The 15,965-nt window shown below is 41.0% G+C and overlaps 1 protein-coding gene across 1 annotated transcript in view; it reads left to right on the top strand.

Annotated features, from left to right (window-relative positions):
* TRAPPC9 (trafficking protein particle complex subunit 9) overlaps window positions 1-15,965 on the top strand; it is a gene marked incomplete at both ends in the record, with an annotated part of 532,119 nt that overhangs the window by 211,171 nt on the left and 304,983 nt on the right. The gene's annotated exons all lie outside the window — the stretch shown is intronic.

Genomic DNA, 15,965 nt, shown 5'->3' with positions numbered 1-15,965 from the left:
CAGATTCATATATTACTTTAAGTAATGTGTTGTTGGGAGTAACGTGCATTGCACAATCCTCCTTCCGAGATCTAATTACTTTTTCTGTTCACTCGCATGTAAAACCTCGTGCCTTTTATGTTTATCTAACAGATTAAAAATTGCCGTGGAATTTATTTTCCTGATAAATTGCTCTAGTACGGGTATTTGGAGACTTAGAAATAGAGAGTGAAGGGTATCTGGAGGTGTAGAACCTTTGGAGGTTGTAGGTTCAAATGGTGAAGATAACGGAATAGTTTTAATCCATCTCCTAATTAATCATCATCTGTATTTTGGGGGAAAAAGCTACCTAACACATTTCAGGGCATTTTTGTTCATGCTGCCAGTAAAAGAGTGAGCGTTTGGGTGTAGGTACAGCTCCAGGTCACACCTGGTTTGATCGATATCTGTAGATAAATAGGATTAATTTAGCCTATAGCGCTATCTGTATTTAGGAGCACTTGCTGTGTTCTGTGGCTGTGGTGACATGGTGACTGCATTAATAGGATGAAAGAAGATTGTCTTGAGTGGCTGCCAGTTACATCTGCTCTAATGGCCAAAGGATTTATTAAAGTTACACTCTGATGTTGCACTGATTTGGCTTTCTGCCTGCTCTCTGATCTTCTGTAAAAGATCATGATGGTACAGTGTAGATTTCCTGAAGTTGGGAAATATAAATACCTAATTCCTATTAATTTATTTTAGATGATCAAAAGTGTAATTAAAATAGCTGTTTTCTGGGTCTTTCCTTCAAATAGAACAGTCATTTAAAATTAGTTCTTCAGCTGCTTGAATTTCTTCTTCAGTCTTGACAGCCGTTTCCTTCTTCCTTCATTAACTGGAAACAAAAGCTAAAACAACAGTGATCTGAAAAGATCACTCAGAGATGTTCTGTAAATGCTATAGTACATAAAGCCTGCTTTTTTATGACATTTTCATTCTGCAGTTATACAGGTGTCTCCAGAAGTTGGTTTGAAGTGGAGTCTTTGTTTTTTTTTTTCTCCTGATACTGCTGTACCAACTGGGACCGGAGGCAAAAAGTTGAAGCCTTCTTTGGAATAGTGCGAGTATTTTTAAATCACAGAATCCCAGAATCATACAATGGTTTAGGCTGGAAGGGACCTTGAAGATCACGGAGGTCCAACCCCCTGCCATGGGCAGGGACACCTCCCACCAGCCCAGGTTGCTCAAAGCCCCATCCAGCCTGGCCTTGAACACCTCCAGGGAAGTCCTAAAACCAATATTCTGATAAATGTGAATACAGTGTATGATTTGCCCTACAGAAGTGTATAATTTAGGCAGGGGATGGGATGGTCTTAAGTCCATAATCTTTCCTTTTCGGCCACTTTGTCTCTCCATTCCAGCCCACTCTTTCAATGGCTGGATCTTCCCAAGGGAGAGCTTTGCCCACGTTAGCTTGGTGTGCTCTTAGTCCACAGTGCAGTTTTTGAAAATGCGTACTGCTTCTAATTTGTTTTCTTACAATTGACACCTGTAATAAATATGAAGACTTCTGCTGTAGCTTTGGATTTTTTAAAGAATAATAGACAGTTCTCCGACAAGATCATGGGAGTTACTTAATTTTCTGGCCCTCAGAAGGACTGTTACTTGAGGGAGAGGAACTCTAAATCTGAATCCTGTAGTACTTTAGTTTCTGTCTAGTGTGGTAGGTGTGTTTAAAACCTCCATATATACAGATTTTAAATTACTCCTTGTCTTATATATAGTGCTTTCAGGCTATGAAAGCTCCCGACATTATGGAAGTATTCTGGGTTTAGCATGTTGAATCATGAGTACTCTCAGGAAAGAGGATGACTTGTAATAATGAAGGTTTATTACAAGTTTATTTCTTTTTTTTTTTTTTTTTTTTTTTTTTGTGTACACCAGCATCAGGTAAGTGTGCTGAATTGGGAAAGAGTAAACATGATTTTATGCAGGGGAGCTGTAGCTCATAAATCCATTGCAGTTCTGTTAAAGGAGCTGACAAGCTTGTGGATAAGGAAGATCTAATTAATATATTTATTGACATATGACAATGTTCCCCACCAAAGGCTTAGAGAGAACCCAAGCTGCTGTGGGATAAGAAGGGAGAGTTATTAATGGTTTAAGAGAAAGGTGAAAGAGGAGTGACTAATCAGTTTTTATTGTAGAGATCAAGTCATTATTGGAGCCCTTGTGGGATCTGGGCTGGGCTCTGAGCTGCCCTTCCTCTGCGTGGGAAAAGGAGTGAGCAGTGGGCTGGGGAGGTCCCTGACAGTAAACGCGGGGCTGTAGGGGGGAAGCTGACTGCGAGGAATTACAGAGAGACAAGGTGATAAATTGGCAAGTGAACTTCAGTCTCGATAAATCAATCCAAAGTGTTGAACAGGATGGACGAAGAATCCAAACTTTAAATAGTGACTGCTGAGCTGGCTTTTACCTCTTAGGAATTGGACGCAGGTTTTAATACATCCATCTATGAAAATGCTGCCCGAGGTTCAATAGTAGTTGAATACAAACCCACCATCTCTTTGAGCAGATGTATTGTATCAGCACAGGGTGGGATGTTTTCACTTATTTGGTGTGATCTCACCTAATGAGAAGGGGTGCTGGAAAACTATTTAAGTTGAAAAGGAAGTGCTAGGAAGAAAATATCTGCAAAAGGGAACCTGATATGACAGAGGAATGTAGATGCTGGTACACGTGAAGGGAAAAAAAAAAAGGAAAATAAAAGCAAGCACACATTGTAAATGGAAGAATGAAAAAACTTTTTGATAATAGCCTGAGATGATTGGTGGCATCTTGGTTTTTTTTTTTTTTTCCTTTTCAGTTATGGGATTAAAGTTTTGCTGTCTGGTATAACTGTTGGAAAGGTGGTTAAATGGAAAGTGGTTTATTTGAGCCGGCAATGTGCCCTGGTGCCCAAGAAGGCCAATGGCATCCTGGCGTGCATCAAGAAGAGTGTGGCCAGCAGGTCGAAGGAGGTCATCCTCCCCCTCTACTCTGCCCTGGTGAGGCCACATCCAGTTCTGGGCTCCCCAGTTCAAGAAGGACAGGGAACTGCTGGAGAGGGTCCAGCAAAGGGCTACAAAGATGATGAGGGGATTGGAACATCTTCCTGATGAGGAAAGGCTGAGGGACTTGGGGCTTTTTAGTCTGGAGAAAAGAAGATTGAGGGGGGATCTTATCAGTACTTCTAAATCCTTAAAGGGAGGGTGCCAGGGGGATGGGAACAGTCTCTTTTCAGTGGTGCCCAGTGACAGGACAAGAGGTGACGAGCACAAACTTGAGCATAGGAAGTTCCATCTAAACCTGAGGAGGAGCTTCTTTCCTGTGCGGGTGGCAGAGCACTGGCACAGGCTGCCCAGAGAGGTGGGGGAGTGTCCCACTCCGGGGACATTCCAAACCCGCCTGGACGCCGTCCTGTTCAACTGCTGTAGGTGCCCCTGCTCGGGCAGGGTGGTTGGGCTAGTTGATCTCCAGAGGTCCCTTCAACCCTGACCGTTCTGTGATTCTGTGATTCTTACCTTCACAAACTAAATTTTTTACTTCTTTGGTGAAGATTTTGCTGATCTCTTCCTGACTTCTGACCTGAATTTTTCTGGAGTATTCCCACACGGTGCAGCTGATGCAGGATTGGCACTGCTCAAGTGCAGCTTTAAGGAGAGGACCTGGTAATGGGTTGGAGTCTGTTTATACTAGATTATTTGGGGATGGAATAGAGATTTTCCTCACTCATGACAGGTCTTCTTTTAGATTCTAAGATATTTCTTAGCTTCCCATCTGCTTATTCTCCTCTTCCTTTCAGAGTTTTCTTCCCCATGAATTGTGCTGATGCCCATAAGGTAGTCCTAGGTCTCTCCTGTAACTGAGAGGGGAAGGCAGTGGACATGAAGGGAATGCAACCTGTGCTTTAATAGTTTAAAAATCAGCTGTAAGCATTATAAATTATGTGACAAAATTAAAAATTATAATCTGGATAAATTCAGGTATGTATTGAAATTAGGTATACTCCGCATAAAAGAATCGAGTTTGGTGTTTAGTGTGGCTGCGTGCTTTAATACAGTGAAAATAATTTTTCCTCTTTGCTGTATAAGTCTTCAGAAACTAATCTTGTTTTGGAAAGAATCTACTGAGTCATTGCTTGCATGAGGAAATTTTTCTCTCTAAATTACTCCTGCTGTAGCAGTTTACTGGGTCATCTGTATTTTTCCTGAAGTGTTTATCTGTTGTCTTTTTTTTTTTTTTTTTTTCGGTTCAAACTGAAATATATGTCAACTCCACTGAACACGTGGCAGAATGTTAATTCTGTTAATAGTTGCTGTGAACCATGTCTGGCAAAACCCCCACCACGGCTGTATCTGAGCTAAAACCTTTCTCTTTGACAAATGAGGGTCTAACATGTAAATTATACATACTGATCACCAAAGTTTCCTTCCAGGGTTATTTCATCAGGGAATCTTGGTTCTCAGCCCTATCTTTTATATCAAAATGGTCTTAATGAGTTGTGCATCTCCCATTGAGTTGACAGAGCTTTCGCAGCTTCCAGGAGATCTAACACCTGCTAATACCAGTGTGAAAGCTTCACTGCTAAGTTGCCAAGACCACATTTAACCTATTTAAATAAAAAAAGTACCATTGATCTGTTTTTCGTATTGTGTTCTCTTGACTGCTTTGGTTGTGGGAGATGCATTATTTAAAGAAAGATTTTAGAGTTTAATTTGTGATTTTTAAAAGGAGAGAAGCTGCCTTTAGGAATTGATAAAGATAAAATACACTTGAGTGAGAATTGATTGACAGTAATTTCTGAGCTCTTAAAAGAAAATCCTCCTAGTAGGATTCTTCTGCTACGTGAAGGTTCTGTTTGGTATGAACAAAACCAAACTTGATCAAGAAGAAACTTCACATGATTTGAGGAGAGCAGTAAATGACACTGTGTGTAAACGAGGTGTATCCCTGTGGTTCTGGCATATTTGAATTCCCACTTTGAGCCAGCCCAGGTTTTGGTAATGGTGACAGTTTTGAAAAAAACTTTCCATCCATGCACGTAGTTTGAAATTGTAGAACCATAGGATAGTTTGGGTTGGAAAGAGCCTCTAAAGGTCATCTAGTCCGATGCCTCTGCCATGGGCAGGGACACCTCCCACCAGCCCAGGTTGCTCAAAGCCCCATCCAGCCTGGTCTTGAACACCTCCAGGGATGGGGCAGCCACAGCTTCTCTGGGCAATTTGTTCCAGTGTCTCAACACCCTCACAGGAAAGAATTCCTTCCTTATGTCCAATCTAAATCTACTCTCTTTCAGATTAAAACTGTTGCCCCTTGTGCTGTCGCTACAGGCCTTGGTAAAAAGTTTCTCTTTGTCTTTCTTATAAGCCCCTTTTATATATTGAAAGACTGCAATAAGGTCTCCCCGGAGCCTTCTCTTCTCCAGGCTGAACAACCCCAACTCTCTCAGCCTGTCCTCACAGCAGAGGTGCTCCAGCCCTTGGAGCATCTTCATGGCCTCCTCTGGACTCACTCCAACAGGTCCATGGATCTCTTTCTCGTGTTGGGGACCCCGGCGCTAGACGCAGTGCTCCAGGTGGGGTACCAAGGAGTAGCAGCAGCACATGGTTTTTTATTTTTTCACAGTCCTGAAAAATATGTTATTTAGAGTTCTGATGGGAACTGTGTCATTTTTTGTGCACAGTAATGAGTTCATGCAAACGTGTCTTTAGTGAGGGTGCTTGTGGTGGCAGGGACAGTCCAGCTTTGAAAGTGGCTTTTTTTTGTCAACAATAGAAATAGAATTGAAATGGACTTTATGTAGAAATAGAAGAAACTTTGGTTTTTATAAGCTGTTCACACTGAATGCTTGTTTATGTGTGTTTGGAAAAAATATCAGACAGATGTCTGAGATGATTTCCAACAGGTAAAATATAATTTGGAAAAGTAACATTTGCACATTGTACTGGCAAATAAGAGAATTTATACAGATTCTTTTTACAAATACCTGCCTTAGTTTCAAAATGTCTTGTTTCACAGTACAGTAAAACTTCATTATTTTACTGTAAGTCATGTGGCTATATCTTTTTCGGTAACTAGGTGAAGCGTTTCACCTCTTGCTACTTGGAGTTTTTGTACGAGTTGTGAGCTACATCTGTTTTGCAAAGAGCAGACAAACTGTGGGTACTGCCTGTAAATCAAACCTGTTCCATTTGAATAAAGCTTATGTTGAGGTCTTAACAGTTCAGCGGCTGAAGAGGTGGAAAGAGAATACAAAATTAGAAAAATACACATACTAAAGCCACTTGTGTAGCAGTTTACTTTCCTGTTGCTCTTTGAAAAAAAGGGGGAGGGAAGAAAACAGTGTCTTTAAATAGCCTGTCAGGCTGCTGCTGCATCTACTGCCTTGTGTGACAGATACCGCATTTCTCATTAATGGTACCTCGCAAGTGCCTCTGGTTGCCATAGTAACTATCTCTGAGCCTTATACCTTAAATTTATCCTGACAAAGGTTATTGTGGCAATTCCTACTAATTGGCGCTTTTTTTTTTTTTTTTTTTTTTTTTTGCGCTGCTGCTATTTTTAACTCATCCCCTCCTCCTCTATTTAAGTTACAGATCCTAAATGGAATGAATTGGCAGAATGGCTGTGGGTGAGAAAATGCTCTACAGGGCAGGACTAATTGGCAGCTAAACTCTACCTTTTAATTCTTTAGTGCTTGGTCAGAAAAATCTTAAGTCATAACTTTCAGTGGTGACTAAAATGTTATCTGTTTTGTCCTTCAAATGTTTTGATATGAAATAATATAGATGCTCTTGAAACACGGTTTTGGTACATGCAGGCTGCTACTATTGTTTATTACCAAATATTAGTCATGTTGTTTATTACCAGATGTTACTACCACCAGAGATACAAGGAAATAAGCCATATCCTGAAGATCTGAAAAGCTAATTTAAAGTAAATTTCTAATAAAGAGAAGATTGAACAATAAGAGAGTTCGCGTGGTGCTATATTTGCACCTGGGACAGGTGCTGTGTTAGTACGAATGCAGTTACGTGGCATATGCTGGTACAGCAGGTTGAATTAAAAAGTTATACATAGGCTGATGATATCATCATTTAATTTCCTGTAGGTGTTTTAGAGGGTTTTAGAGGACTGCTGCTATAACATTTTCCGTGGCTAAGAACTCTTAATTGCTTGATTGACTTCAGTTACATTTTTCAGGCTCAAGACTGAGACAGCAAATCAGTGACTTGATGAGCAGTCCCAGAGTATTTGTTGCATGGGTACAGAGCAGCAGAGAAGAAAAGTCGCGTGTAGAATGGGGGGCTGTCAAGCATTGTAACTTTTGATAGCATGGAAGGAACAGTTCAGTTCTGCTGAACAGCGAGAAATGTGATTGCAGCTATGATAAGGCACAAAATGTAGCCATAAAGAAGGCAACGTGATAGGAGTAAATCAAACCACGCCATTAGAGGACAGGAAGAGGCAGAGGATTCTCAGCTTTTCAGTTGGTGAAGGATACAGATGCACATTCAACCCCTGTTTTATGTTCAACCAGTTTCTGCATGGCCGAGTTCACCCAAAGGTGCAGCCAGTAGTCATTTGACCGCCTTCTTTCTTTTGAGACATCCAAGAAAAACTCATAAAACTTAGCAACCTTTAAGCGTTGAACTTTCTTGTTTTAATATCTTCAGTTCAGTCCTGATGTAAATCAGCACTTAAGTTCAAGGCACAGCAAGTTTAAAAGATGTAAGAAATAGAATCATAGATTGCTGAGGTTGGAAGGGACCTTTAAGATCATCAAGTCCAACCATTAACCTACCCTGACAAAACCGCTTCTAAACCATGTCCCCAAGTACCACGTCGACCCTTTTTTTAAACACCTCCAGGGATGGCGAATCCACCACCTCCCTGGGCAGCCTGTTCCAATGTTTAATAACCCTTTCAGTGAAAAAGTGTTTCCTAATATTCAATCTAAACCTCCCCTGACATAACTTAAACCCATTTTCTCTTGTCGTTTATTCACAGTTTATTCACAGTTGACTAATTCTGAAATGTTAAGGCTAATGCATTCAATTGCTAATTGCTTTAAAGCCCAAGAACATATCCACTAGAACTTCTTAGAACAACTTAATTTTCTTTCCATGTTTTTTCAGAAGGAATTTACAAGGACTTTAAATTCATGTCTGGGAATGGAAATTTGCTACAAAGCTAGAAAGATCCCTATGGAAATTTGAAAAAAAAAATATATGGAGATTTGGGAATTATATAGCTCCTCAAGGGATATGCAAGGGTATGTTTCATTCAACATTGTTTTTTTTCTAGTGTATAACTTTGACCAAAAGCATCTTTTTTCAATATAAAAACAAAATGGAAAGCTCTGGAAGACTGTTGTTGACTTTCAGGATTTTTAATTCTCTTCCTTTGGCTTGAAGGATAAGATGGAGGACAAGTCTATGCTAAGTAGGTGGACAGGATTTATAGCTTGTTTACAGTAAGTCTGCCTTTCATATAATTTAAAATGAAGGTAACAGAGCTTTGTGGGATATGAAATTGGTATTTTGTCACTGTGAAGCCAGTTCAGTGTGCTTCTGTAGAAACCTCATTCTCTTTCCTTATATATTTGAAGCTACAATTCCTAATGCACCGTTGAGCTTTCAAGATTTTCCCATATTTTTCACTTGGTATGGCTGAACAGCAGCAGAATTCAGAACTGATATTTGCTCATTTTTTTTGAAACTTCAGACGCTTAACGTAACAGGTAGTGAACTGGAATAACAAAGTCCGTCTCACGTGTTTTTTCATCTGTATGCTTAAGTACATTATAAAAGAGGTGTACGTTGTGATCTGGGGCCTGAGAGATAAAATGGTAAGCGATTTTCTGGCTGTCACTCAGCAGGAAAGTGCCAAGAGCAGTAACACAACCTGCCTTTCTGGGTTTGCTGTAGCCGTTGCCGTTGAGTGCTGAATTCAGTGCCCTGGCAGCAGTGAACACGTACCGTGTACCTGAATGTAGACATACGCGCAGTGACACCAAGAGCTGGGATGTGTAAAGAGCAGCTTGAAGATTTCCAGAAGTTTTTACTTCACATACATCAGCAATAGGGGTCTGAAATGGAAATGATGATTTACTGTCACGTAGAAAATTACAGCACTGGTAAAGACAAATCGTTTCTTCTGTAGTCGGTCCTGGAAATGCCAGAGCCTCGTTGGAAATCTCAAATTAAATGTGGATTGAAGAAAACAGCATTCACATGCTGTTACAATTTTTCAAGCTTTTGAGGCATTTAAACTTTAATTTTATATAGCAAATTACACTCATTTGCTGCATATAGAAATTTCTAGCTGAACACCTACTGAAGAGTTTCTCTTCTTGTGTTGAATTTTCTATTGTGTTGACCATCAAGTATAATTTTTGTTCTTCTCAGCAATTTTATATCTTTCTTTTGTTTATAAATCCATTGTCAATGGGATGTCTTTTTCCTGTGTGCGTGTTCTCCCTGACACAAAGTGATTCTGATCAGTACTTAGGCTTTATACTGGCTGCTGCAGGAATTACAAAAGATTAAGGAATTATACAAAGTTATGGAAAAAGAAGAAAATATTAATTTAAGTTGTAGATCTTTCACTTAGGCATCCAGGAATATATATATAATGCATAGAATCATAGAATGGTTAGAGTTGGAAGGGACCTTAAAGATCATCTAGCTCCAACCCCCCTGCCATGGGCAGGGACACCTCCCACCAGACCAGGTTGCTCAAAGCCCCATCCAACCTGGCCTTGAACACCTCCAGGGATGGGGCAGCCACAGCTTCTCTGGGCAACCTGGGCCAGGGGCTCACCACCCCCATAGTGAAAAATTTCTTCCTGATATCTATTCTAAATCTCCTCTCTCCCAGTTTGAAGCCATTCCCCCTCACCCTATCACTACATGCCCTTGTAAAAAGTCCCTCCCCAGCTTTGTAGGCCCCCTTCAGATACTGGAAGGCTGCTGTAAGGTCTCCCCAGAGTCTTCTCTTCTCCAGGCTGAACAACCCCCACTCTCTCAGCCTATCTTCATAGGAGAGGTGCTCCAGCCTTCTGATCAGTTTCTTGGCCTCCTCTGGACCTTCTCCAACAGGTCCATGTCCTTCTTATGTTGGGGTCTCCCGAGCTGGATGCAGTACTCCAGGTGGGGTCTCATCAGAGCAGAGTAGAGGGGCAGAATCCCCTCCCTCGCCCTGCTGGCCACGCTGCTAGGGATGCAGCCCAGGATACGGTTGGCCTTCTGGGCTGTGAGTGCACACTGCTGGCTCATGTTGAACTTCTCATCTACCAACACCCCAAAATCTTTCTCCTCAGGGCTTCTCTCAATCTATTCTCTGCCTAGCCTGGATTTGTGCTTGGGATTGCCCTGACCCACGTGCAGGACCTTGCACTAGGCCTTGTTGAACTTCATGAGGTTCACACAGGCCCAACTCTCCAGCCTGTCCAGGTCCCTCTGGATGGCATCCCTTCCCTCCAGTGTGTCGACTACACCACACAGCTTGGTGTCATTGGCAAACTTGCTGAGGGTGCACTCAATCCCAACATCCATGTTGCCAGAAAGATGTTAAATAGTACCAGTCCCAGTACGAACTGACCCCTGAGGGTTGTACTTATTGTTGGGGGAACTATAAAAATTATTGTTGATACTGTGATAGAATATAATACATTGCACTGAATTATGAACACCACATTTTACTCTTCATAAAATACTGTTTCATCTTAAGACCGCTACAGTCAGTGCCTTGTGCAATGCCCCAGAATAGAGGGAAACAACAGAAACAAAAAACTATCTGTAATAATAAGATTAAATCCCAACTGATTCCAAACAGGTAGTGTGGTTTTGGAAATACTGCATTTTCGTGACCAAGTAAGTGTTGGAGTATCTTGATCAATGTACGTAACAAAGCAGTCTTGGAGTTTGGCTGCAGGAGAAGATTTTTAGGAAGAGCTATTCGTGATAACTCAGCAGGAGGCTGGCCTAAAGTGCAAACCACAGGAAAGACTACCTTTACTAAAGCACTGACCAAATCTTTACAAGCAGAAGGTGCTGAAGAAAAGCGTAAGGTAACAGTGAGTTTCAATGGAAGTTAATCATATACCTGATTTTAAAAGAATTTCAGTTAGTGAACAATAAGTGTTTAGTGTAATTTTTCAGAATCTGCTTTGCAGTCTGTATTAAATGCTGGATTTAGATAATTCTAGTTAACTAAGGAGACTTAGAAACTGAATGGAATACTCATGCAGTTAACACATTTCTGTGTCTTCTTGCCTTATCAATCCAATTTATGAATGACTCACCATAAGAAGTTTGTGAAAGCTCATGGAGGGTAATGGTCTAATAAAATCTGCAACAAAAATTAATTTGTTTAAAGTGACATTAAATTTTATCTTCATGCGTTAAAATATAAATCATAAGCTCCTGACAGCTTGAGCCATTCAAAGTTTTTTCTTTGTATTATTAATGACAATAGATATGGTTTAAATACTCAGGAAATTTATTTAAGACCATTTTGGTTTGGATGTGAATGTTCCATCAAAAATATGAATGAAATACGTTTTCACAGCCTCATTCACAGAATCATTTAGGTTGGAATTGGACCTCTTGAGATCAGGTTGTCCAACCCCCCTACTCAAGCAGGGTCATCTAGCGCAGGTTCCCAAGAGCATGTCTAGTTGCCTTTTGAATGTCTCCACTGCTGAAGATTCTACACCTTCTTTGGATAACCTGTTTCAGGGTTTGACCATCCCCACAGTTAAAAGAAAAGTGTTTTCTTATGTTCAGATTGAATGTCATGTGTTTTAATGTGTGCAGTGCCTCTTGGCTGAACAGGTCGCGGCTCTCAGCCTTTCCTCATATAAAAGATGCTCCAGTCCCTTAATCATCTTAGTGGCCCCCTGCTGAACTCGCTTCACTAAGTCCGTATCTTGTAGTGGGTAGCCCAGCACTGGACTGAGCAATCCAGATGTGCCTCAGCAGTTCTGAGTAGATGGGAAGGATCACCTCCCTCGATCTGCGGGCAACACTGCCTAATTCAGTCCAGGATGCTGTTGGCCTTTTTTGCAAGATGGGCACATTACTGGCTTGTGGTCATCTTGTTTTCTGCTAGGAAACAAGGTTATTCTCTGCTTTCTGGCTGTTTGGTTCCCACCATATACTGATACCTGGGGTTATTCCTTCCCAGGTGCAGGACTTTGCATTTTCTCTTGTTCAACTTTATGAGATTCCACTCAGCCTGTTCCTACAGGCTGTTGAGGTCCCTCTGAATGGCAGCGTGTTCCTCAGGTGTATCAGCCGCTCCTTCCAGTTTTGTATTATCTGTGGACTTGCTAAGGGTGCCCTTTGCCCCATCAACCGGGTCAATAATGAAGATGTTAAACAGCATTGGACCCAGTATTAACCCCTGGGATATGCTGCTAGTGATTGACTTCCAACTGAAGTGCTGCTGATCACAACCCTGTTTGCTCAGTAGTTCAGCTGGTTTTTATCCACCTCACTGTCCACTTATCTAGCCTGTACTTTGTCAGGTTGTCTATGATGACATTATGCGAAACAGCGTCAAAGGCTTTACTAAATTTGAGGTAGAAACAACATCCGTTGCTCTCCCCTTGTCAACCAAGCTAGTCACCTCGTTGTCTGGGGCAATGAGGTTGTTAAAGCACGGTTTCCCCTTCATAGATCCGTGCAAACTACTCCCAATCATCTTCTTGTCCTTCATGTGTTTGGAAATGGCTTCCTTGATGGTTTTTTTCCAACACCTTCTGAGGGATTGAGGTGAGGCTGAATGGCCTTTCGTCAAAAACATAGGTAGGTCTTTATAATGTATTCTGTCCCAAGCATTTTTGTCTTTGTACAAACATTATTGCTATATGATACCAAGATGTACTGTAGATATCTCAAGATTAGTAAGTGCATCTTTGATCTACAAAAGTTGGTTTGAGGGCTATTACTGCTGGGTGCCAGACCTGGTGAAAGTACCAGACCACAAGACAGAGCGAGCTCCCTCAATGGACGGCAGAGTGCGGCCTCTCCAAGTGTCGTGGTTTAACCCCCGTCAGCAACTAACCACCCCACAGCCGCTCGCTCGCTCCCCCCTGGTGAGATGGGGCAGAGAATCAGAAGGGTAAAAGTAAGAAAAAAAACTCGTTGGTTGAGATGAAGACAGTTGAATAGGTAAAGCAAAAGCCGTGCACACAAATGAAGCAAACCAAGGAATTAATTCATCACTTCTCATCATCAGGAGGGTGTTCAGCCAGCTCCAGGACAGCAGGGCTCCATCATCCGTAGCGCTTACTTGGGAAGAAAAACTCCATAACTGAATGTCCCCCTTTCCTCCTTCTTCCCCCAGCTTTATACTCTGAGCATGACATCATACGGTGTGGACTATCCCTTTGGTCAGTGGGGGTCAGCTGTCCCGGCTGTGTCCCCTCCCAGCTTCTTGTGCCCCCCCAGCCTACTCGCTGATGGGGTGGTGTGGGAAGCAGAAAAGGCCTTGACGTTGTGTAAGCACTGCTCAGCAACAACTAAAACATCCCTGTGTTATCAATGCTGTTTTCAGCACAAATCCAAAATGTAGCCTCATACTAACTCCTGGGAAGAAAATTAACTCCATCCCAGCCAAAACCAGCACACCGAAGGGACCGAAGCGGTGGGAAGACCATTCATGATTCTGAGTGCCTCCCAAATATTTTACAAGCTGACAGAAGCTGAGGCTCAAGACTTAGCTCTGATTAAATCTGATTATTTTACTGCAAAATGGCTTAAATCCTGCAAAAAGTAATTAACTTCATGTGCTGTGAAGCCAAGCATCTGATTTAAACACTATGATTTTGTTTTCACTATCAGAACTGGAATCTACTGGTTCTGGTGAGGATTAGTGCTCTGCCTGACCTTTCCCAGCTGCCTTCTTGAATCTGGGTTTCTAACAAAGCCAGTTTGATGCAATTGCTTCTTCTGTTCTGTCACTACTAAGTTTTGAATTCACCAGTAAATTGAGGACTAGAAGTCTCAAAGACAGATTTAATTCTGAAAAGTTCAGTCAAAATCATTGATGGGTAGAGGGGAAAGAGAAAAATCGCTCCCCCTATTCTGAGAAAGACGGGCGGAGTTTAGTGAGTGCGTATGTGATTTGACACCTGGAGCTTTTTGGTTCTTTGTCAGGAAACGTGGAGAAATCAAGTCTGAGGTTAGAGGATCAAGAAGAGTCAAAGAACACAAATCCTTTATGAAACAGACTTTATTGTTCTTTCTGCTTATGCAATGTAACTTCTTTGACTAAAAGTAGCGTTCTCTAAAATGTCTCAGAGGGAAGGATTTTGACCAAATACTTCCCGTGCGTCTGTTTTACCTTTGTTAAAAAAGATTCTGAGTTTTTATCTCCACCTCAGATAACTTGTAAGTCCTTAAGGAATATAGTAACTTGACAAAGAACAGAATTCTAGTATTAAGTGTACTCTTTCTGTTAAGAAACGAGTTTTCTAAGACACGATTCTTTTAACCTGCTATGCGCCTTCTGCTCCCGTGTCTTTGAAAAGCAGTTTTAGAAGTCCAAGCATTTATTTCCACTTCTGATGGAACTCGATCCCAAATGATGAAAGGAGTGGGAAGGTTCCCCACAGAGCAGCTGATGACTGAGTTGCGTAGGATGCTGAAAGTCCTCCCTTAACTGACAATGATCCAGGAAATATGGTGCCAAATACGAACTTGTCCTTCTGGCGTCCAGCCTAATGACTTTTTGCCCCTTATTTTTCGAGTGTCTCTCTTTTAAAAAATGTTTTTAATGGATTTTTTGTTTGTTTGTTTGATGGATGGTTTTTAATTTTTTTTTTTGTCTTTGAAAGATAACAAACAGTTCCAATAGAATATTCAGTTTCTTTGAGCTGTTCTTTATTGCTGTTAAAGATGGCTTTGTCGGCATTGCTGGAGGGACATGAAATCTACCCAGTCTTTTTGCATAGATCCAGAAAAGCAGGAGAGTCTTTCCTTTGCTTGCATGGTGTAATTTTCCCTATCTCATTCATGGGCTTTCTTTACATTAGCAAAGACGCCTTACGATGGCGTCTAATGGGAAATTTTCATCATGATCAGATCTTCTCAAAACCTGTATTGGCATCTGCATTTTTATTGGTGTGCCTTCTGCATTGCCTTCTGTTCAGGTCTGACCTGTGTCAGAGATTGGTGCCTCACTCTTTTGTAGATTACATATATATATATTTTTTTTTTTCACAGCTATATTTTTCACACTGCAGGGTTTTGAAGTTTTTCATCCTGTGTATCCCTTAACTTTCCTAGCCTTTATTTGAGGGATGTTGGAAGTATGTTGGTAAATCAGCAGTTACTTGATCAGGTCAGAGTTTGCTTTTAGTGGTATGTGATAATTAGAAACTAATTAGAGGTTCATAACTCAAAGGTTAATTTAATATGTGTGAATACATTTGTAATTTTCAAATGAAGGCTGTGCTTGTGCTTGATAACTGATCTCTGAGACCAAAGGTTATTTGAGTTTTGACACTTTAAGTGCTAAGAGATGTCTTTGCTGCCTCAGTACTGTTAAAATAAAATTTGGGTTTCATTTAAATTGTTTTTTACCCTCTTCTCAGTTAGAATAATTTGCTTTGTTTTACTGAAAAAAAAATGACAAATACCTTATAATAGAATCATAGAATAGTTTGAGTCGGAGGAGACCCTTAAAGGTCATCTCATTCAAATCCCTCTGCATGCAGGGATTTTGTTTTCAAGGAGTATGAGTTCTATAAGTTTCTCTACAGCACAAGTTCATTAAAAGAGTATGTAATAGTTTTGCTAGTGTTTGTTATTAATAACTGAGTAATTATGGCAATATTACGAGCATGTTATCAAACCTACTTACTTAAAGTCATTGAATTTACTTAAACTCATTCAATTTGTGTCAGGTACAGCAGTAGAGGTGGGACCCTGATGCTTTGTCCAGGCTCT

The sequence above is a fragment of the Vanellus vanellus genome, assembly GCF_965231255.1.
Source record: "Vanellus vanellus genome assembly, chromosome: 2".
In the NCBI taxonomy this organism is placed as follows: Eukaryota; Metazoa; Chordata; class Aves; order Charadriiformes; family Charadriidae; genus Vanellus; species Vanellus vanellus.
Note: the sequence above shows the minus strand (reverse complement) of the source record. Positions and strands in the feature narration are given on the sequence as shown.